Source organism: Eumetopias jubatus, unplaced genomic scaffold, assembly GCF_037043125.1.
Source record: "Eumetopias jubatus isolate StellerSeaLion01/CBP00866 unplaced genomic scaffold, mEumJub1_p1.0 scaffold_17, whole genome shotgun sequence".
Taxonomy (NCBI): Eukaryota; Metazoa; Chordata; class Mammalia; order Carnivora; family Otariidae; genus Eumetopias; species Eumetopias jubatus.
In genome coordinates this window covers 47,169,959-47,193,431 of record NW_028274823.1, presented here as the reverse complement: position 1 = coordinate 47,193,431, position 23,473 = coordinate 47,169,959, and the positions used below count along the sequence as shown (strand labels likewise).

General features: G+C 39.4%; 1 protein-coding gene across 6 annotated transcripts in view; it reads left to right on the top strand.

Moving 5' to 3' along the window:
- The window catches only part of NRG3 (neuregulin 3), a 1,101,926-nt gene that overhangs the window by 766,535 nt on the left and 311,918 nt on the right, over positions 1-23,473 (top strand). The window lies entirely within an intron of this gene.

The window sequence follows — 23,473 nt, the reverse complement described above, 5'->3', positions numbered from 1 at the left end:
TATATAATTGGCTGCTCCCATGTTAGGGGCATAGATATTTACAATTGTTAGATCTTCTTGTTGGATAGACCCTTTAAGTAGGATATAGTGTCCTTCCTCATCTCTTATTACAGTCTTTGTTTTAAAATCTAGTTTGTCTGATATAAGGATTGCCACCCCAGCTTTCTTTTGGTGTCCATTAGCATGGTAAATAGTTTTCCACCCCCTCACTTTCAATCTGGGGGTGTCTTTGGGTCTAAAATGAGTCTCTTGCAGACAGCACATGGATGGGTCTTGTTTTTGAATCCAATCTGATAGCCTGTGTCTTTTGATTGGGGCATTGAACCCATTTACATTCAGGGTAACTATTGAAAGATATGAATTTAGTGCCATTATATTGCCTGTAAGGTGACTGTTACTGTATGTTGTTTGTGTTCCTTTCTGATCTTTGCTGCTTTTAGGCTCTCTCTTTGCTTAGAGGACCCCTTTCAATATTTCTTGGAGGGCTGGTTTCGTGTTTGCAAATTCCTTTAGTTTTTGTTTGTTCTGGAAGCTTTTGATCTCTCCTTCTATTTTCAGTGACAGCTTAGCTGGATATAGTATTCTTGGCTCCATATTTTTCTCGTTTAGTGCTCTGAAGATATCTTGCCAGTCCTTTCTGGCCTGCCAGGTCTCTGTGGATAGGTCTGTTGCCAATCTCATATTTTTACCATTGTAGGTTACATATCTCTTCTCCCGAGCTGCTTTCAGGATTTTCTCTTTGTCTCTGAGACTCGTAAGTTTTACTATTAGATGTCGGGGTGTTGACCTATTTTTATTGATTTTGAGAGGGGTTCTCTGTGCCTCCTGGATTTTGATGCCTGTTTCCTTCCTCACATTAGGGAAGTTCTCTGCTATAATTTGCTCCAATATACCTTCTGCCCCTCTCTCTCTTTCTTCTTCTTCTGGGATCCCAATTATTCTAATGTTGTTTCATCTTATCAAATCACTTATCTCTCTAATTCTGCCCTCGTGATCCTGTAGTTCTTTCTCCCTCTTTTTCTCAGCCTCTTTACTTTCCATCATTTGGTCTTCTATATCACTGATTCTCTCTTCTGCCTCATTTATCCTAGCAGTTAGTGCCTCCATTTTTGATTGCACCTCATCAATAGCCTTTTTGATTTCGACTTGGTTAGATTTCAGTTCTTTTATTTCTCCAGAAAGGGTTTCTCTAATAACTTCCACGCTTTTTTCAAGCCCAGCTAGTATCTTTAAAGTCATGATTCTGAACTCTAGGTCCGACATCGTACTAATGTCCTTATTGAGTAGGTCCCTGGCTGACGGTACTACCTCTTGTTCTTTTTGCTGAGGTGATTTTTTTCGTCTTGTCATTTTGTCCAGAGGAGAATAGATGAATGAGAGAACAAAATGCTAACAGGTTTACAATGTCCCCAGCAAATATACTGTATACAAATCAGAAAAGACCTGAAACCAGGAGAAAAGAAAGGGAAAGAAAGAAAAAAGAAAGAGAAAAAAAAAAAAAAAGAAAAAAGATAAAAAAGATAAAAACAAAAACAGAACAATACAGAAAAAGCAGAATGTGATCAAATATGATCAGGCTAGTGCACAGATCAGTGCTACACACTAGATTTTGGGCGTATTTTGGTCTTTTAGAAAAAAGTGCCTCCTAAAATTTTAAAGGAAGAAAGACATATATGTACAAAATAAGGGTTGATACAATGAAGGGATAGAAGATGACTGTAAAGATGAAAATTATAAAAGATTTTATAAAAGGACTTGATAAGATAAGAAGTTGTTTGAAAAAAGAAAGAAGATTTAAAAAAAAAAGAAAAAAAAAGGGAGAGAATGTGATCAGGCAGGAGACTAGAACAGAACCATACACTAGTGATTTAGGGTATATTTTTATCTGTTAGAAGAAACTGTATCTCAAAATTTTAAAGAGAGAACAACTTATATATATATGCCAAAAATAAGGGTAACTACTATGAAGGGATAAAATATGACTCTAAAAATGAAAAATAAAAAAAATTTTTTTAAAAAGATTGATAAGATGTTGGTTGAAAAAGGGAAAAAGAAAAAGAAAAAAAACAGTTAACAAAAATTAACTTTGATGAACTAATGAATCATGGTAAAAAAACGCCATGAATTCTATGTGCAGTATTCCCCTAGCGCTGGAGTTCTCCCGTTCTCCTTGATCGGTAAACTTGGTCTTGGCTTGCTGGCTGTTCGTGCTGGTCTTCTGGGGGAGGGGCCTGTTGCTGTGGTTTCCAAATGTCTTTGCCGGAGGCTGAATTGCCCCGCCCTTGTTGGTCCAGGCTAAGCAAGCTGCTCGGGTTTGATCTCAGGAGCTTTTGTTCCCTGCAAGCTCTCCCTACAGCCTTGGAGTACCAGGGCAAAAATGGTGGCCTCCCAATCTCCACCTGGAGGAGCTGAGAACTCGGGGCCCCGCTCCTCAGTGCGCCCCCAGAGAAAAGCAGTCACTCCCTTGTCCCTGGTCTCCGGCCGCTCTCCGTGCTCACCCGGCTTGTGACCGAGCGTTTGTATCTCTGGCACCCGACCCTGTGTGGAGTCTCCAAACCCAGCAGATCCCTGCGGTGCGTTCCCGCGCCGCTCCTCCCCGGGAAGGAAGGGGAGTCTCCCCGGATCTGCCACCTGTTGGGTCCCTGCTGCAGGAACAGTGGCCCGACTGGGCCGCAGATCACAGTTTATGGCAACCCCAAGCTGAGAGCCCGCGCCTCAGCTCCGTCTCTGCAGCCGGCTTCCCCGCTCCGATACCTGGGAGCTCTGGCGCACTCAGGCTCCCCCAGTCTTTCTGTGACCCCAAGGATCCTGAGACCACACTGTCCCGCGAGGGTTCCACCCCCGCTTAGCCACTGGAGCGATGTCCCTCAGCGGAGCCGACTTCTAAAAGTTCCGATTTTGTGCTCCGCGGCTCTAGCACTTGCCAGAAGCGGCCGACGGAGGCCCCTCCCCCGCCGTCTATCCCCCCGAATATCGCCTCGGATTCACTTCTCCGCACGTCCTACCTTCCAGTAAGTGGTCGCTTCTCTGTTCAGATAGTTGTTGCTACTCTCCTCTTCGATCTCCTGTTGAGTTCGTAGGTGTTCAGAATGGTTTTATCCCTATTCAGCTGAATTCCTGAGACCAGACGAAATTTAGGTCTCCTACTCCTCCGCCATCTTGCTCCGCCCCAAATCTATATGTATTGATTTGGAATTATACTGAAGATGTATGGATATAAACACAAAATGTCAGAATACCTTTATAAAATTTTCTCATTCATTTTAAAAAAGATATATATGCCCTTGTATTAGGTTTAACATTATAAAACTACTGACAGCTGACTTTTTGACTCACAAAAATGGCAATTTCAAAGAGTTCAACCTAATGTATAAAAGACATTTCTGGAAAGATATTCAGGAAAGTGGTAATGCTGTTTGCCTCTGGGGAGGAAAAGAGTCTAATGTAGAAGGCAGGTACAATTATAAACTTTTAACTAAGTTCATGTGTTAACTTGTCAGCTGCAAAACTGATTAAAATTTTCAAACTTTAAAGAACTTAAAATAGATAACCACGTTACCTAATGAAAAAAAATTAACTATTAATTTTTTAACATACTATCACCTGAATGGAAGAACTTATGATTTCTTACTTTTCACTGCTAGTGGTAACACCCATACTGGGAATGTCTCCAAAACAAGTTTTAATATGGTTTCATCCCCCCCCAAAAAAAACACATTTGAAATAGAAAAGTATTAAAGAAATATATAGATATCCACTGTAGGTTTTCTTGAATGTCCTAAGAAATGAAAATCATCAAATAAAACATAGTAAGACGTAGTAAGATCATTTTTTCCCCACATCTCTTTTCCTAAAGAACGACTCCTCTCCTCCTCATCCCAAATACCTAGTAACCCATAATCCATTCTTCACCATAATTCCCTTTTCCTTCAATCAGCTCTCATGAGCCACTTGCCCAGGCCTTGGACTCTGCCATTACAGCTGAGCCCTTACTGGCGTCTGTCTAGCAAGGGCCTGGAGGCCTGCTGGGTAAGAAGTGCTACTTCCCTAGTGGTCATGGAGGAGGAAGATGACAAACATTAAGACAACCCCCCATTTTTTTCACCACAGTGTACACCAAACATTTGTTTTATAGCAATTACAGTAAATGAACAAAATATCAAGATGATCTCTTTAAAATTTAAGTTAGGTTATGCTGTAAGACCTCAGAAGATCTCCTTTGCCCTTACTCCTTCAACCTCTGCCACTCTCTCTGGCTCTCTTTTCCTCATCACACTGGACTCCACACTCTTATTCAAGGCATGCTTCCCCAAATACCTGGATGTCCCAGTTCCTACTTCCTCTCCTCTTTCAGGTCTTGGTTCAAATGCCACCCTCTAAGTAAAGCTTACTATGACTAACCCTAGCAAAGCTTTCAGCGCCTACCTTGAATTCCTATTTCCTAATACTCTGTTCTCTGTCTGGCCCTTTAATATTTATATAGCACTCATCACATTTAAAATATACTTGCTTTTAAGTACATTGTTTACATCTTTCTGTTCCCTCTTGAAGGTAGCTGCACCAAGTGAGATTTTTTTTTAATATGTTTTGATCCCAATAATTTATATCAATGCCTGGGACATAGCAGATGCTCAATAAATATTTGTTGACTGGAGGAGGGAGAGAGAAAAGATAGAAGGGAAGGAAGGAACGAAGGCGGGGAGGAGGGAAGGAAGGAATAGGAAGGAAGAAATAGGAAGGAAGGGAGGAAGGAAGGAAAATAATTTAATGCAAGTTCTTTCTCTTCTTTCAGCTGGACCTGGCAGTAGTTCATGCAATCAATTAAAAATCTTGAAAAATAATAGGTGGCCCTTTTAGATCTGCACAAAGATAAACCAGACTACATCAGATTATTCAGTTCTTTTCCTTCTTTCCTTTGAGTTATCAAAAAAGGATTATTAATTAATAATTGACCTACCCAAACCAGCCAAACATTTTTGAAAATGGGAGGTTTCTAAATAGTTAAGTATCTTATTTTGAGTAGATGATTTTCTTTTTTCTTCTTCCCTTATTTGGCTTTTTTAGTTGTCAATATTATTTTCAAGTAACTATGAATCAATTTGAATTTTAATCTTAGAAACTTTGGAGAAATGAATTGGTTGGTAGCTCATGGTAGTACCCTAGTGCAAATTAGAAAAAGATATCTCCTCTGGAAAGACAGAGCTGCATTTCCTATAACTTGATGGACTAGATATTAGCCTATTATTCACTTTGTGCTGGGAAGCACATGTGCAGGAAACAGTAATACATGACAGGCTGGCAGTAGATTATACATATGAGGATTGGATGAAAATAAAATATAATATGAAAGCATTTTAAGTGTATAAAAAGCATACAAATATAAGCAAATATTTTAAATATAATAAAATTATAAAATCTGAAGATTTCTGCTTCTACCCAAGATGGCATGACAAAGACCAGATTTACCCATTTGCCTGAAGCAACCAAAGGATAGAAAAACATGGGAAAAAAATGGCTGACATGACATTGAGGATCAGGCAACAAAAATCCATAATACTAAGATATGAGACACTAATGAAGGAAACTCTGTGATTGCCCCAGCTTACTATCCTGAGGGAGTTTCCTGGCTTTGGCTCAGCAAAGAAATGAGATGGAGCCTAGTGGACAACCTGAGCTGAAGAAACAGAGTCAGAAGTCTAGAGAGATCAACAGAGCTATAGTTTGCAGAACAGAGTACCAAAAAGAAAAGCACTGCACAGAGAGAGAACTACAGAGAACTTTGGAGGGTTGCTCTTGATTATTCAACTGAGCATGGTCAACACATATGTGTGAGTAAACTGTCCAAGATCAGCGGAAAAAAATGCAAAAAATTGGAGGGTATACTGCCTGGCACACACACACAGGGCCAGGGATAGTGCTATTCCCATGGCAAACCTCCCGTGTCACAGGATATTAGATAGAGTGAACTACCTAATGTGGCTTCCTTTTAGTAGTAGGGATAATTAGACCTATACTAAACACTGGTCCTGCCTAACAAATATGAAAAGTAAGATCCAAAGGATGAAACAATTTCCAAGTAACTTAAATGCATTTCAGAATAATGCTTAGAGATTCAAAATATCCTCATCCAAACTGATTAAAAAAAATCACTATATCTGGCATCCCATCAAAAATTGCTAAGTATGCAAAAAAAAAAGCAAGAAAATATGACTCACAAGAAGAGAAAAAACAATCTGTCAAATCTACCCTAACCTGACATAGATGTTAGAATTAGCAGATAAGGACACTGATAGTTATTAACATTGTCAACTTCTAAATCTATACCCAGCAAAAGTAATTTTCAAAATTGAACATCAGATAAAGGTTTTTCAGACCTAAAGAAGCTGAAAGTTTTATCAGCATTAGATACACTCAACAAGAAATGTTAAAGTAAATACTTCAAGTGGAAGGTAATGATACCAGAGGGAAGTATGGATCTACAGAAAGGAATGATGAACATAGGAAATGGTAATTACATGGATAAATATGTGATTTTTAAGATTAATTAAAGCTCTTTAAGAGATTGTTGACTAAACAAAAATGATAACAATGTGTTATGGACTTTCAAAATATATGTAGAGATAAAAATGTATGAATAGGGGCACCTGGGTGGCTCAGTCGTTAAGCGTCTGCCTTCGGACAGGGTCCTGGGATCGGGCCCCGCATCAGGCTCCCTGCTTAGTGGGAAGCCTGCTTCTCCATCTCCTACTCCCCCTGCTGTGTTCCCTCTCTCACTGTGTCTCTTTCTGTCAAATAAATAAAATCTTTAAAAAAAATGTATGAACAATAGCAGAAAATTCAGTAGGAAAGAAATGGAAATATACTATTATAAGTTTATTATATGTATAGCAGTAAAATATCTCTTGATGATAAACTGCTAATTTAAAGAGATATACCATAAACACTAAAGTAACCAATAAAATAACAGTTATAGCTAAGAAGCTTAAAAAGAAGATAAAATGGAATTATGAGAAAAAATTGATTCCAAAGCAAAGCAGATCAAGAAAGAGAAAGAAAGAACAGATGCAACAAATAGAAAACAAATATTATTATAATAGATTTAAACCTAAGCCATATCTTTAACTTCATTATATGTAAGTGTTCTAAGTTAATATCCTAAATTAAGGGAACCATATTTTCAAATTGGATGAGAAAACAAAAGCCAACTATATACTGTAGACAAGGAACATAATTGAAGTATAAAGGCACATATAGGTTAAAAGTAAAAAGCTGGGAAAGGATAAGGTGTGCTAACACTAATCAAAAGAAAGCAGGAGTGACTATATTAATATCTGACAAACTAAATTGTAGATCAAAGCATATTACCAAGGATAAAAAAATAATTGCATAATGATAAAGAGGTCAACTCATTAAGAGGATAGACAATGATAAATATTTATGCACCTAATGAATGAGCTTCAAAACACATAAAGCAAAATGTTAAGGAACAGCATGGTGAAATAGACACATTCACAATTACAGTCAGAGATTTTGGCACCATATCTCAGTAACTGATAGAACAAGTAGAGAGAAAATCAGTGAGGATATAGAAGATTTGAATTGCATTATAATTTGACTTAACCTAATTATTCACAAAACACTTTATTAAACAAAAGCAGAATTCAGATTCTTTTCATGTGCACACAGAGCATTTATCAAGTAGACCATATTCAGGGCCATAGAACAAGCTTCAATATATTTAAAGTAATTTAAGCCATACAAAGTATATTCTCTGAGCACAATAGAATTAAATTATAAATCAGTAACAGGAGGATCTCTGGAAAATACTCAAATATTTGGAAACTAAATAATACACATTGTGTAATAGATGGGTCAAAGAAGAAATCAAAACAGAAATTAGAAAGCATTGTGTTGTAATTATTGAAAATAAAAATGGAACATATCAAAATGTGTGGTATGTCACTAATAGTAGTAAGAAATTTAAAGCAATTGAATGCCTACATTAGAAAAGAAACATCTTGGAGTGCCTGGGTGGCTCAGTCATTAAGCGTCTGCCTTCGGCTCAGGTCATTATCCTAGGGTCCTGATCAAGCCCCGCTTTGGGCTCCCTGCTCAGCGGGAAGCCTGCTTCTCCGTTCCCCACTCCCCCTGCTTGTGTTCCCTCTCTCGCTGTCTCTCTCTCTGTCAAATAAATAAATAAAAGCTTTTTTAAAAAAAGAAAAGAAAAGAAACATCTCAAATAAATGACTTTAGCTTGTATCCTTAAAAAAAAATACTAGAAAAAAAGAGCAAATCAAATGCAAATTAAGTAGAAGAAAGGAAATAATAAAGATCAGAGTAGGAATCAGTGAAAGAAGAGAGAAAAAGCAGAGAAAATCAAGGAAAGCAAAAGCTGTTTTTTTAGATCAGTAAAACTGATCTGATTAGAAAAAGGAAAACAAATGATCAATATCAGAAATAAAGGCTGTGAAAATGCTACATATTGCTATAGGTATTAAAAAAACAATGGGAAATATTATGAACAACATTATGCCAGTGAATTTGAAAACTTAGGTGAAATGTTTAAATACTTTAAAAAGCACAAATCACCAAATTCATTCATGGGAAAAATACATAATGTAAATATTTGAATATCTATAAAAGAAATTGAATATGCAGTTAACTACTTTACACAAAGAAAAGTCTAGGCTCTCATAGTTTACTTTTGAATTGTACCAAACATTTAATGAAAAGAAATATATGCTGATTCTATATAAACTCTTCCATAATATTTAAAAGACAGGGATATTTTCTTTCTTTTTTTTAATTTAAACTCATTTAATTAACATATAGTGTATTTTAGTTTGGGAGGTAGACTTCAGTGATTCATCAGTCTTATATAATACTCAGTGCTCATTACATCATGTGCCCCTCTTAATATCCATCATCCAGTTACCCCATCCCCACCCCCTATCCTCCAGCAACCCTCAGTTTGTTTCCTGTGATTAAGAGTCTCTTATGGTTTGTCTCTCTCTCTGATTTCGTCTTGTTTTATTTTTCCCTCCCTTCCCTTATGAGCCTCTGTTTTATTTCTTAAATTCCACATATGAATGAGAGCGTGTGATGTGTCTTTCTGATTGAATTATTTTGCTTAGCATAATACTCTCTAGTTTCATTCACGTCATTGCAAATGGCAAGATTTCGTTTTTTGATGGCTGAGTAGTATTCCATTGTATATATGTACCACGTCTTCTTTATCCATTCATCTGCTGATGGACATCTGGGTTCCCTCCACAGTTTGGCTATTGTGGACATTGCTGCTATAAACATTGGGGAGCAGGTGCCCCTTCAGATCACTACATTTGTATCTTTGGGGTAAATACCCAGTAGTGCAATTGCTGGATCGTAGGGTAGCTCTATTTTCAACTGTTTGAGGAACCTCCATACTGTTTTCCAGAGTGGCTGCACCAGCTTGCATTCCCACCAACAGTGTAGGAGGGTTCCCCTTTCTCCGCATCCTCCCCAACATCTGTCATTTCCTGACTTAATTTTAGCCATTCTGACTGGTGTGAGGTGTTCTTGAGAACAGGACCATGTCAGATTTATCTGGGGATCTTCAGAGCATAGCAATGATCACTGAGCAAGCAGTAGCAGCAGCTCAATTAAAATTTTGATTTTATTCAACTGGCAATTCTTTTTACCTTTAATTGTTCTCAGACAATTATAGGAGTTATAGGAAGGAGGACCTCTACATCTTACACGTGTGTGTGTGTGTGTGTGTGTGTGTGTGTGTGTGTGTGTGTGTGTTGGCTAGGGGTTCGATAATTTTAAGTCTCTATCCAGAGGTAGGGCCATGTACCTGGTGTTTTTAGGAATGCAGGTCTGAGAGAGTCATAATGACCTATTGAGTTGGCATGGAAATGAATAAATTGCAACCCCAAACAGTCCACACACACTAAATGCTTGTCTGCAATAAGAAGCAAGAAGAGGTGATCCAAATAAGAGCATGAAACAGGGACTGCTGGGTCATTGAAGCTGCATCCCTTTGAACTAACAGATATGCAGAAGGCTCATCAGCAATTGGGGCTAGGTTTTCCATCTGCTGAGGGGGTGTTTTGTGGAGAGTTTGGAGGATAAGCACCCTCTCTTTTCCACACCCTTATTAAATCAGACTCTTAAAGCCAGGGAAGAAAGCACAAAGCCAAACATGGCTGATGTTGCTGGCAATATTGATGTTGTGTTTGCTGTACCTACATAGTCCTGTTTCTAAAATAATAGACTGGCATTCTCAGCTGCTGTGGCTATCTCTTCTCTTTTATTTCATTTCTTTTATTATTTTTTTGAAGTGACTTTGATGTGTGAATGCAGAGGAGCACATGAAGTGGGGTAAGGGGTGGCAGAGGGTCCCCTGCAGGCTGATGGTTGGTTGTCCATCAGACATAATCACACTGTGCTTTAGAAAATGTTGAAAGCCACCAGCAAGGCTCTAAAAGACATTTTTTTAAAAAATCACAAAGATACACGAGCCCCTTCACAGATTGTGTTTATAATTAATAGGAGGACTGGGGTATCCTGACCTTTAAGAGACGCATAGACGCAAAGCCAGTCCTTGAAATTATCAAGCCATTTGTCTTGAAACTACTCAAGGAAACAGCTTCAACTCTTAGTGTCAGAGACAGAGTCAGTCACAGCTCGGATGGCTACATAATGTTTCAGAAAAGCCCATTTAAAACTACAGGGCAAGGAAACTGACATGAGCAGAGAGCCAATGTCCCCACTACTACCTTAGATTTTTCATATATGCTCCCAAGTTTAAGCTTATCCCATTCCTGGGAGGAAGCCTATCATCTTGATACTCATAACTTGACCAAAGATGTTAGATAGGATAGAGGTGTATTTCCTTCTCATATACAGACCATGTAAGGACCTGAGGTAAGAATCCAGAGCAAGTATGAGAACTCCATAAAGTCAGTGGGGTCACAAGCACTTTTTAACTTTATGTCTTGCCTCTCTAGCACATAGCTTCCATCCTCAAGGTCACAAGATGGCCATTAAAGCTCCAGCTATCACATCTGCATCCCAGGTAGGAAGAATGAAAGAACAAGACGGGGTGAGAAGAGCTTTCCTTGAAGCCCCATGTCATGAATTCTATCTGTAGTTTCTTAATTGTACTCATTGTCATTCCAAATGAAATATCCTGTTCTCTTACCAAACAAGAGGGGAGAAGGATATTGGATAGATAACTAACAGTCTCTAGTGAGATAAGAATAACTATCCCAATTAAAAACAGTTTTCTTGGGCGCCTGGGTGGCTTGGTTGGTTAAGCAGCCAACTTGATTTTAGCTCAGGTCGTGATCTCAGGGTACTGGGATCAAGCCCTGCATCAGGTTCCATGCTCAGCAGGGAGTCTGCTTCAGGATTTCTGTCTCCCTCTACCCCTCTCCCTGCTCTCTCTCTCTCTCAAATAAATAAATAAATCTTAATAAAATAAAAAAAAATAAAAACTGAGTTTCCAAAAGATAAATGAACTGAACCAAGGTCATTGCCCAGCCCATGAATGGTGATAGTTTTCCCTATCCAATTAGGATGTGGACTAAAGAGCTTCAGCAAGGACTGAGCCTGAGCAGGGACTGAGGTTTGTTTGAGCCCATCCGCCATTGGGGTTGCCAGGTGTTGAATTGCATAAGTCAACTGGAATTGAAATTTTGGTAGAAGAACAAAAAATGCCAGTGTGTTCAGAGAGTGTGTACCTGAAAAGGGCTGTGTGGAGCAGAGACGGGAAGAAAAACTATAAGCTATCGGGATATCTTTTCCACGAGCACACATCCGAGCCTCATGTCTTAAAGGGAGTTGGCAGAAGATGAAGGGAAATTCTAGGTGCTAAGCTGGTCAGCCTCATTCAACAGGCAGTGGGAAAGAGGGTATCTGCTTTTTGAAAACCCAGTGAGACTCTTAAAGGTGTCAGCAACTTGTCAAGGGTTTGCAGCTTTCGGGAGATGTGTTCTTGCCAAGGGAGAACATTAGCTCTGTCACCACAAACAATAGAAATGTGGGGTCTGTGTGAAGTTGCTTGAGGTTGCAGTCACTCCATTGCAAGCTCCAGGTTGGCCATCAGTAATGGGTACATTTATAGCAAGCCTTCCATACCCAAATCCTATCTGGATTTTGAAAAATCAATGGTTAGAGGTGTTTCTGGGAGCAGGAAACACATCCAAGCCTACTAGGTCACTGATCTCAGTGAATGTAAAGTTTCACTGGAAGCTCGGTTCATCAGTCTGGTCAGCCTTATGCTGACCCACAACATGCCCGCGGCCTGGGGCTTCTCTGCATGTGGTGGGACTGGAAAAGCCCCCGGCGTACACTGCTATATTTACATGTCAAGTCTACTTTTCCCTTAACCCTTAACTTCTCTTAACAACCATACTTCTATATGAGTTTTTTATTGCTATAATGTATATCATCAGACGAAAGCAATTGTAGTGGAGCTACTTCAATCTTTGGGCTAATAAGTGCTGTAAATTATATCATAAAGTTTTTGTCATTATTCTCTGCACTGCCACCTCTCCTTCGTGTATTCTCATCCCATCCATCAGTCCTTTCAAGTACTTGATGATTATAAAAAAAAAAAACACCTGCCAATAAATCTGGTAACCTATGAAGCATTTGAGATACACACTTCCAAGCCTGGTTTTTCATCAGTAGTGGATTAGTAACAGTTTGCTAATGAAGATTTTCTTTTAATTATTGGGGAAAAGACATTAATTAATGGAAAGGAGGATTGGTTTCATCCAGATTAACTATTGCTGGGAATGTGTCCCAAGCCCACCAGGCACAAGCTATTTAAAGTGAGCATATTAGCAACAAAGTTATGCAGCTTGGGGTTTAGTCTTAATAAGGTGGACCATGGTGATTAAGTTGGGGTTTATGGATGCATGGTCTTTACGGGGCCCAGGAACTCATAAAGTTTGATATAATCTCTTCCATAACTTTCCGAGCTTCTCAATAGGGTATGGGATGGGCATGTATAAGCAATAGTTTCAAGAGTCGCCATCACCCTGGGGCCCCCCAGCACATACCTGTGCTTTTTCCCCCTGGTGGTACAGTCATCAGTCATGGTCAGAACCTACTGCCAAGAGAGCCAAAGCCCTGAGTTGGAGAGACACCTGAGATTTACACAACCTGTTGTCTCTTTTCATGTTTTATTTTAGAATATTCAGTGTTCATATCATATCCTGGTTTCCATCAGTCTTCTGCACTTCAAGAGCCATATTTTCTAGATGCTCTCCTTGACTCTTCACTTCCGTTTCTTTCTCACAAAGTCACGCACTATGATGTCTGGAATTGTGCCTCTATATTTCATAAATACCTTCCATTCACATTCTCGGCCACTGTTTTCCCTCAGTATCTGCTCCACCTCCCCACCTCCCTAAAACCTGACTGTGCACTCTGGACACTCTTTCTCCAGGGAAAGTTTATGTATTATGGTTTTTATGTTCTTTCCCCATGCATCTCATTGTCTGAAACTGGCTTTGGTGTCCTGCCGCTTACCCACTGCCTTTCCGATAGCATTTTCTTCTTCGGTTCTTGAAGAACAAAATATTATCCTTTGAGATACAAGATAGCACAATTAATCCTCTCCTGATTATTGTCAGCTGAAGGATTTTTCACACCCAATATTTTATTAAAATATTGCTATTATTCTAGATCTACACCAGGGCCTTGACAGACTCATCTCCAATGATTTTTCTCTCTCACTCCGATCATATCCACCCACTTGCATCGTCACACCTTGGACCAGATCATCACCTCTATACCAGTTCAGCTGTTCTGCTCTCAGAAAGCTTCCTTTCGTCCTCACTCGCTTGTTCAATTACACCCACCCTGATCTGCTCTTATTAACCTCAGGAAGCATCTCTAGTTCCTTGATTCCTTCTTTTGTCTACCAGGCCAGTAGCCCTAATGTTTTCATTTTCTCCCTTATCCCACTTCGATTCCTGAGCCCATCAAGACAACGTCAGTGCATCTCCATACCACAGTGTGATGGCCATGTTTGAGCACTCATTGCCCTTGAAACCTTGGTGATATTATACCATGGTGAATCCACCCTCTCTCTGTTGTGCCTTTCTTTTCCTCTGGGCATCACTGGTGTTGAACTCTGTGGCTTTCATCCCACTGTCGAGGTCCTTCTTTGTGGCCATAACTGCAAGTTCAGCTGTGTCTTCTCTGTCATTACTTGTTAGAGTTCTCCTTGATATTCTTTCAGCATCTATGTGCCCAAGATTTTCAAAGTCTTTACCTAGAGCTCCAACTCTCCTGTATGGTCTAGTTTTTCATCACTTCTTCCCTTGAATGTCTCAGTGGCACATTAAATTCAACCTCCTGATAACTGACATCCCAATCACCCCACTGAAGCTGGTTATCTTCCATTGTTCACCTCTCAACGTAACACACTATCCCCATCAACTTCAACAGGAAAAAAACCCTGAGCCTCTTCTCCGACACTACTTGCTCCCTTATTTGCTGTTTGTAAAATTTGACTTCCTGTCTGTCAGATCCATCCATTTTCTTTTACCTTTGTTTCCACCATAATGCCAAAGTTACCATCTGTAGTTTGGTGGACTAATGCTGAATAATTTCCAATGTGATATTGCCATTTGTTTAATCCTTTTAATCATCTCTCTACTGCAGCTAGTGTTCTTTTCAAACTGCAGATTTGATGTATACTTCAAGCCATCACCCTTCACTCTGCACCGTTAAAATACGGCAGTCGGTTAAGCGTCTGCCTTTGGCTCAGGTCATGATCCCAGGGTCCTGGGATCAAGTCCCACACTGGGCTCCCTGCTCAGCGGGGAGTCTGCTTCTCCCTCTCCCGCTGCCCTCTGCCTTGCTCATTCTCTCTCTCAAATAAATAAATAGAATTAAAAAAAACACACACACAGCAGTGGCTTCCTGTTACTCAGTTTGCATTTCCAGAGGAAAATTATGCCACATATCCTTATTCTCAATACTCCAGCCATGCGCTCATTCTTTTTTTCACTTGAATATGCTAATGAATATTTGTGTATTGGCTTAACAAATATGCAATACATAATAAATGCGTAGTTTAGTGAGGCTCTTACAAATCATATAAAACTTTTATGCAACAGTGACTCTAAACAGAGTTTAGAGTTTTATGCAACAGAGACTCTAAACAGCTATCTCTTACATAGCTAGGAGATTCAACAGTGCCAGATTTAAGTAGCAGAGTTCTGTGCTTCTGGCTTGAGTCCAGAGCAGAGTCACCTGCCTCTCTGTCCAGTCTCTTCACCTTGGGTCCCAGCGCTGACATGGAAAAGAGAAACTGCAGTCCTGTGAACTCAGGAGTGGTCAAAGAATAGCCTAAGGCCCAAAGGAAGTTGGCAGACTTCTCATGGCCAACTCCTTCCTTTGCGGCACACAGAGATTTTTGTCTTTCTGCAAAAACATGCACTAGCCCTGGGGCAATATCAAGGTTTTGAGTATAAACACAGCCCAGAAATGGCCCTTTAATGCCTCAGGTCCATGGCAGACATGAAGAATGCTGTCCCCCCCAGAAGGGGTAGGACCAATGATCTGATGCTAAAGTTGCTTTCCAACTGTGACTTACATTTCTTAGCAGTGGATGCCCTCAGCTTACGGTGTCCCTAGCCTCTAACAAGATCTCTCATGTGGTGCTCAAAATGCTTTCACCTAAGCGCCATTTTTGTCTAACTCATCAGCCTGAGAGAATCTCAAAAGAAGAGACAAATAAAATTATTTTAGAAAGGGAGATTTGAGAAAGTATATCACCAAGGGCCTGTGGCACCCGGGCCAGGCAGCATCTGTCCTGCTCCTTGCAAAGGGCCAAAATGGTATCATGTGCCTGCTTTTCACCAATACTCTGAACTTGGGAAGACAGACCTCAGAATCACTGGCAAGCTTAAATGGTTCAACTAAGTCCTCACTCATCTCAAGAATGACTTTCAAGTGGCATTATGGTTGGGACATACCAAGTAATTTAACATATGTATATATGTACACACACACACACACACACACACACACACACACACACACTGCAGGAAATTTTAGAGATAAAACTGATAACTTTCCAAAATTCTGATTGAGCATCTACTAATTGTAGACACTTGATAGGCAATGGAAATACATTGATAAAATTAGTATGGGACCTAAATTTGTACTTTTTTTTTTTTTTTTTTTGCTCACCACTGCAGTTCTTTATTAGAAATTAAGGAAGTGAAAAACCCAGCCAAATTTCCTTCTTGCTCCCTTTTCTTTCTTTCTTTCTTTCTTTTTTTTTCTTTCTTTCTTTCTTTCTTTCTTTCTTTCTTTCTCTTTCTTTCTTTCTTTCTTTCTTTCTTTCTTTCTTTCTTTCTTTCTTTCTTTTTTCTTTCTTTCTTTCTCTTTTTCTTCCTTCCTTCCTTCCTTCCTTTCTTTTCTTTCTTCCCTTTCTTTCTTTCTTTCTTCCTTCCCTTTTTTCCCTCCCTCCCTCCCTCCCTCCCTCCCTTCCTTCCTTCCTTCCTTCCTTCTTTCTTTTTCTTAAGATTTCTTTGCCTGCTTGCCTTTACTTCCATTTGCAAGCCACTTCAAGGAAGAAACTAACTTCTTGCAGAATGGCTAAAAACAAAACAGGTTCTCTGGAAACTCAGAATTGTTTATAATATAGTTGCCTTCATCAGTACTGTAAGGGGACAAGAATAGCTATCCTAAATGATCCTGGATGTGGCTAATATATTTCATTGTTTGGTTCCACAGTTCTTATTCCATGATATGTCCTGATTCCTAGATTTTTGACATGTTTGGTATTTTATAATCAGTCAGATTATCAAGACACATAAAGATTTGGATAAGTCAAGTCTGTATTGTCACTGAGGAGTCATAAGACTCCATTTTATTAGATAGGACATTTTCTTGATAGGCCAAATTTGCACCAGTTTTAAAATTTCAAGCACTGTGGTCTTAATATCTTGGTGTGTCTTCTATTAGGAGTGACTAGAACAAAAAGGAAATATCTATAAATTGGTATTTAAGACCAAGTTCCCATGCTCTGCCTAGATATTGAAAGACTGCTGAGCTACTTATCAGAAGCTTTTCCATCCAGTGAATAATTCAATCAGGAAAGGAGAGTACTGAGTATCTTTCATGTGCCAGGTGATCTCAAAGACTCTGGTGACTTACTGGTGAGTGAAACAAAATTATCCTCTCATAAGGAGAGGGTAGAGAGTATGAATTTGGAAACTATGTCTACTTTGACATCATAGATAGACTCTATGATCTGGTAGCAGTTTAGCATCGTGCTTTTGGTGAAGAGTACAGAACTGGAAGGACGTGAGTTTAAGGCTGAGCTGTGCTATTTCCCATCTGTGAACCATCATTCAAATAAGTCAAGTGCTCCTGAAATTGGCCAGGTTCCCTTTTCTCTTCTTCATCTTCCCTCAACACCAGCACCTGTAAATTACCATGACATCAAATATTGGTGTTACTAGAATTGGTGATGTGTCTTGATGACCCAGATATGTAATGTCACAGATCAAAAGTCCGGCATCATATGAATATGAGTGAGCAATTATGGAGATTCAGTTTGAATAAAAACAAAAACAAATAACTTGGTCTAGTCAGCCATTTATGATAGCAATAATAGTAGTAATAGTAATCAGGAATAATAACTTAAAGTTATTGTGAAATTGAGATATTTGGAGATTAGTCCTAGTAATAAGTGTTATTTGTCTTGGAGGCAATGTACAATTTTCTAATGATAATGATTTTCTTGAGTTGAACAAAGAGTGAACTTTTGGTACTTTGTTTTCCTGGTTCTTCAGTTTAATTTTGCTACCCAAACTCCCTACCAATTCTGGTTTATATACTTCAGTACTCCAAAGCTCCCTGGCAGTTTGTAGTGGTAAGATTTTATGAGACTGCTGGAAGGCAAATTCTGAAACATAAAGTAAGTTTGCCATTGGCAGAAATGGCCCCCGTGAGACACATTTATCAAAACTGTGAAACAAGAATCAAAGGATTGGAACTAAGGCTTCTTATATTTTTTTCCCCCTGCTGGAGCCTAGGTGATGAGAGGAGACTTTTCCAATTAAAGATTACTTGACTGAGAGTCACTTTGTCAGGATGGTCACAAGATTTTTTTAAATTATTATCTTTACTTTCCAAAGTCATCAAGACAACATTTCTTCTGGTGATTGGAAAAATCTTGTGTCACTCATCCTTCCTTTCTTCCCTCCATCCATCCATCATTTCTTCCCACTCTTGCTTCTCATTATTCACCATTTCTCCTCTCTCTCTCTCTCTCTCTGCTCTGGTTTTTCACATCTCTTTTTATGTCTCTCTGTCTTTATATTTCTTTCACAAATAAGAAAATATGCTTCTGAGTCCCCACTCTAGTACTCAGAACACAAACACACATAAACCCAAACACACACAAATACAGACACTCAGCACACAAACACACACACAGTACACACACACACACACACATGCCACACACACAGACTCACTTTTTCCAAGATAGCATATAAATTGTTAGAGGTGGAATAATTCTTGTCATTATTAGTTAATCCAGGAATGCTTGCTCTCTGGTTCTGTGTCATTTTTCTGTACCCAAAAAGGCAAGCATGGTTGTAGAGATTTGGGATAGAATACTTATTGTTCCTGGGGTGCCTGGGTGGCTCAGTTGGTTAGGCATCTGGCTCTTGGTTTCAGCTCAGGTCATGATCTCATGGGTCATGAGACTGAGCCCTGTGTCAGGCTCTGTGCTCAGTGGGGTCTGCTTGAAGAGATTTGGTGATCCAGGTCTCCTTTTTGCACTCTTTGTAAGCAAGGTATTGAAAAAAATGCTGAAAAAAATGCTGACGTAGAAAGTTCCCTGATTGCAACCTGGCTTCTCCTCTCCATCCGGAACACTCTGCATTTCCCATCAACCCCCAGCATCCCCAAGGGATCATGTGGGAGATGGGTCCTGAAGCTTCACCTTCATTCTCTGCCCTGTAATTCTGGTGGGGAATATGCTCGGGTCCCATGTTTTCCTCTTAGGTGGACAGTGACTTGGTTTTGTGATGAGTCTGAGGTCACAGCCTCCCCCATAAGGTTGCCAGATTGGTTTCTTGCCATTCCATGGACCACATGCCTTGAAGTCCTTATCAGCATCTTGCAAACCTGTCATGCTTTAGTGCCTTGCACCTTCAAAGCATCTGCAACCCCTGGGACTTCTGCATCTCACTCTCAATAAGCCACATTGTTAGAGAAGAATGAGCCTATGGCTGTATCTCTACCCTGGGTGGTGTCAGTCCCATTGCTTGCAATATCTGACTTCACATGGTCTGAAAAGCCAAAGCATAATGGTCATTTTTATCAAAAGAGGGATTAGGTGTTTTCACAACCTGCCCAAGGATCCTTGGCTGCCAGTTCAGCAGCATATTGCCTTGAGAACTTCAGCCTGGCCTGAATTTGTCACTTTTAGCACTCCAAGGACCACTGAGGGTGCAGGGAGCAGGGCTTGGGGAGTCTCATCCTTTGAGAGTTCCGCTGTACAGGGTGCAGATCTGGCATGTGGGGTTGCAGAGATCTGAGTTCAGAGTTCTAATCCTGACCCTGTCACTCATTGCCTGTGTGACTTGGGGTACATGACTGAACTTCTCTCATCCTTATTTTGTCTTTTGTAAAATAGAGTTAATGACCCTTCAAAGGTAGTGGAGGATCTGATCACAGACAGTGAAGCAACTCAGTTGAAGTAATATACCTACTCACAGGTTAAACTGGCATGAGAGACACTGGTGCCATGTGCTGATTGCTTCACAAGATCAGTGGGGAAATAATAATTAGACAGCAACCCAAAATAAATTGAAGATATGCTGTCATCCACTTAACCTAGGTAAAATTTTGATTAGTTTAAGTGGCTTAATTAAGTGAGTGTGGTCACTCTTTTGCTTACCCCTACCCTGTTCTTCATTCTCTCTTTCTGTCTGTCCCATATCCAAATGGGTATGTTCCCCAATGTTCAGACCTGAACTCTTCTGTTTTCTTTCCATATATTCTCTGCTCACATGTCTCTAGTATTAGCAATTCTTGCAGATTTGAATTTCTACATTATGCCTCTATCTTATGCCTTAGCCTGCCATCTCCAGGTAATGACTTCCTTTCTTCCCTCTCCCTTGGTCTACATAGTTTGCATTTGCCAGTCAAACTGAATCTATAAATTTATAAAATATGGAAAAATGACATAGGAAAATTAAGACATTTTCTTTGAGGCAGTGAAAACTGAGCTGAAATAGAAAGAAGGCGGCATTGGCTAGGTGAGAAGGATAAGAAAGAAGATACTTGGAATTAGAAGTGGCAGGGATTCATGAGAAACTAAATATGAGAGCAAAGGAAAGTAAGGGGCCAAGATATCTCCTGGGTTTTGGTTCAAACACTACATAGGTGGTGGTGAGCTCACTGAGGTAGAGCATGCTGGAGGCAATGGAATGTTTTTTGGGGAAGGGATGGAGTGGAGGGCAGCATCAGCTATGAATCCTCATTTGGCATTCAGACAGGTTGAGTTTAGGATAACTTTGAGATATCTATGCAAAGATCCCAAGGATAGAGTTAAGTCTGGAGCATAAAGGACAGGTCTTTGCTGAAAATATAAACATATGAGTCCTTTTAAAATTGGAGACAAGTTAAGCTGGAGGCATGACTGCAAATGTTCAGAAAGCAAGAACATGGAGCCAGAAGAGAAAAAGTCTAAGATCAGGCCTGAACTTTGGAACTTTAATAATAAAAGATGAGTTTAGGAGAATTATGTGATCAGTGGAGCATAAAAGATGGCTCAGTAGTGGCTGGTGGTCATTAGGGTGGCACACGATTGACCAAACTGGGAATGAAAGAATGCTAACCAGCTGGAATACCAAGGCAATACCTATAAATGAAGACTCTGTGCTGTAAATCCAGGGAAAGAAGTCTGTTGGATTTATTCCAATTGGAATTGCAACAGGTAGGTCTGCCAGGAAAACAGAGACAAGAGGACTTAAGAGCATTGGATTAGTCAACCATAAAAGTGGTCTAATTGACATTCTTGCCTATCAGTCTCTTCCTACATATTACTACATAAACTTTCCACACTACATCTTTTTTCCTTTTGCCACTCTCTTGCTTGAAAAATTGCAATGTCTCTCAATTGTCTTGGATAAAGTTCATAATCCTTAGGTTGGAATTCAAACCCCTTCTAGTCCACATGGGCTATCTTTCTAGTCTATCACTTACTTGTTAGTTCTCCTTTAGAATGATAGTTGTCTTTTCAGTGATACCTAAATATGCCTTAAACATCACCATCTCTAGGCTTTTAATAAGTGGTTGAATATAATCGCCTTCATGACCTTAGCAGTGAATGGTCCTTGTCGTCTACCACTCATCTGAATCTATTAAGAGGGTGGCTCATCAAGCAGTCTCTACATCTGCCAACCTTTTGAGCGCCTTTTTCAGGGGGAGTACATTCAAGTAAGGTGCCAACTGTGTGCTTAATGGAAAGTCTGAAGTCTCTCAGATGAATTCCAGTTTTTGCCATCATGAGTTCTAGCACTCTGTGAGGTACCATGCTTCACTGGCAAATAGGCAAAGAAGTTCATCTTTTACATCTACACAGCTAAGGAATAATCTATCTAAATGGGTGGCAAAGCTCTTTCAAAGTGTCTGAATTCCACATCCAGTTGTGTTTCCAAGACTTTCAGAGTTAGAGAAAAAACATATAGGAATTAGGGAGGTGTACTATCATTCACAGCATGCCTCCAGATATTTTTATTTTGCTTAAAAGCTGTAGGAAAATTCCTACCCTCTCTGTTTGCATTTAGAAAAATACTGCAATGGGGAAAAAAAAGAGAGAGCGAAGCAAACCAAGAAACAGACCTTAACTATAGTGAACAAACTGAGGGTTACTAGAGGGGAGGTGGGTAGGAGGGATGGGTTAAATAGATCGGTGGGAATTAAGGAGTGAACGTGTTGTGATGAGCACCAGGTGTTGCATATAAATGTTGAATCACTACATTGTATGCCTGAAACTAATATTACACTGAATGTTAACTAACTGGAATTTAAATAGACTACAATGTAATATAACTATAAAAAATATTGCAATAACAAAATTGAATTATTTGTTTGAAGGATTCATAGTTGTAGCTTACAAAGTACTACCTTCATAGAAAACTAGAGCCTCTATCTGGATTGCCTTACAGAAGACCAACCTATTTCCTCCTGCTAAGGATGTTTGCATTCCTTGTCACTCTAAAGGTGAAGGGCATCAGAAGGCCCCCTGCAGCCATGTCCCTGAATCACAGAAGAGGATGCCTTTTCTCTATCATTTCCATTTGTTGATCTCTAGGATAAGTCCCTGAATTTTTATTTTGTCTTTGAACAGTGTTTCTTTTGTAGTTTGGAGATACTTTTAAGGAGAGTTGATGCACTTGTTGGCCTCTGTGTCATCCTGGGGCAGAGAAAGCTTCAATCAGTCTTATTTGTTTTCTGAGACATATGAAACCTTCCATTTTGTACAATGTTTGTGCTCAAAAAGGTCTGTAACTGATGTCTCTTTTAATCTTTTTTTAATCTTCCCTTTATTTCATCATACTCATTTTCATTTCAGCTTGCATACAGTGTTTGAGAATTGTTTAGTTTTGTCTTGTATTTTTGGGATTTTTTTCTGAGTCAGTTGCTGCTTTTGCACTTTGTGTTACTGATATTTTACAAACAATAAGACCCTCCATGCAAAAGTGAAGAACTATGAAAATGAGCCTCTTCTGTTTCTCAGGCTTTTTCTTTCTCTTTGGACCATTTTCTTCCTCTTTATTTTCCTCCTTGAATCTCTTCATGGAGTTGAACATTGCTTAGAATTATAGAACATATGGAATCTCTTAGAGTCATTTCTTGCATTTAACACATCCTCCAGGACCATGCATTCTGGTACCTGCTATACTTCTCAATCCTTTTCTTAGAGAATATTGAAGGGAAGAAAAAATCATTTCAGAACACTACACCATTGTGTATTGGACCCAGGGCTATTGCTAGGTCTTAAGTAAATGTTTTGAGTGTGAGGAAGGCATAATTAACACATGGGTACTCTTTATTTTTATTTTTTATTTTTTCCAGCTTGGAAAGTTTTATTTATTTTTTTTTAATTCCGGGATAGGTAACTAAAATACGGTGCTATAGTAGTTACAGCTGTATAATATAGTGATTTAAAAAATTCTGTACATTACTCAGTGCTCATCATAAAAGTAAATGCTTTTTAAAAATTTTTATTGTTATGTTAATCACCATACATTATTACATCATTAGTTTTTGATGTAGTGTTCCATGATTCATTGTTTGTGCATAACACCCAGTGCTCCACACAGAACGTGCCCTCTTTAATACCCATCACCGGGTTAACACATCCTCCCACCCCCCTCACCTCTAGACCCTCAGTTTGTTTCTCAGAGTCCATTGTCTCTCATGGTTC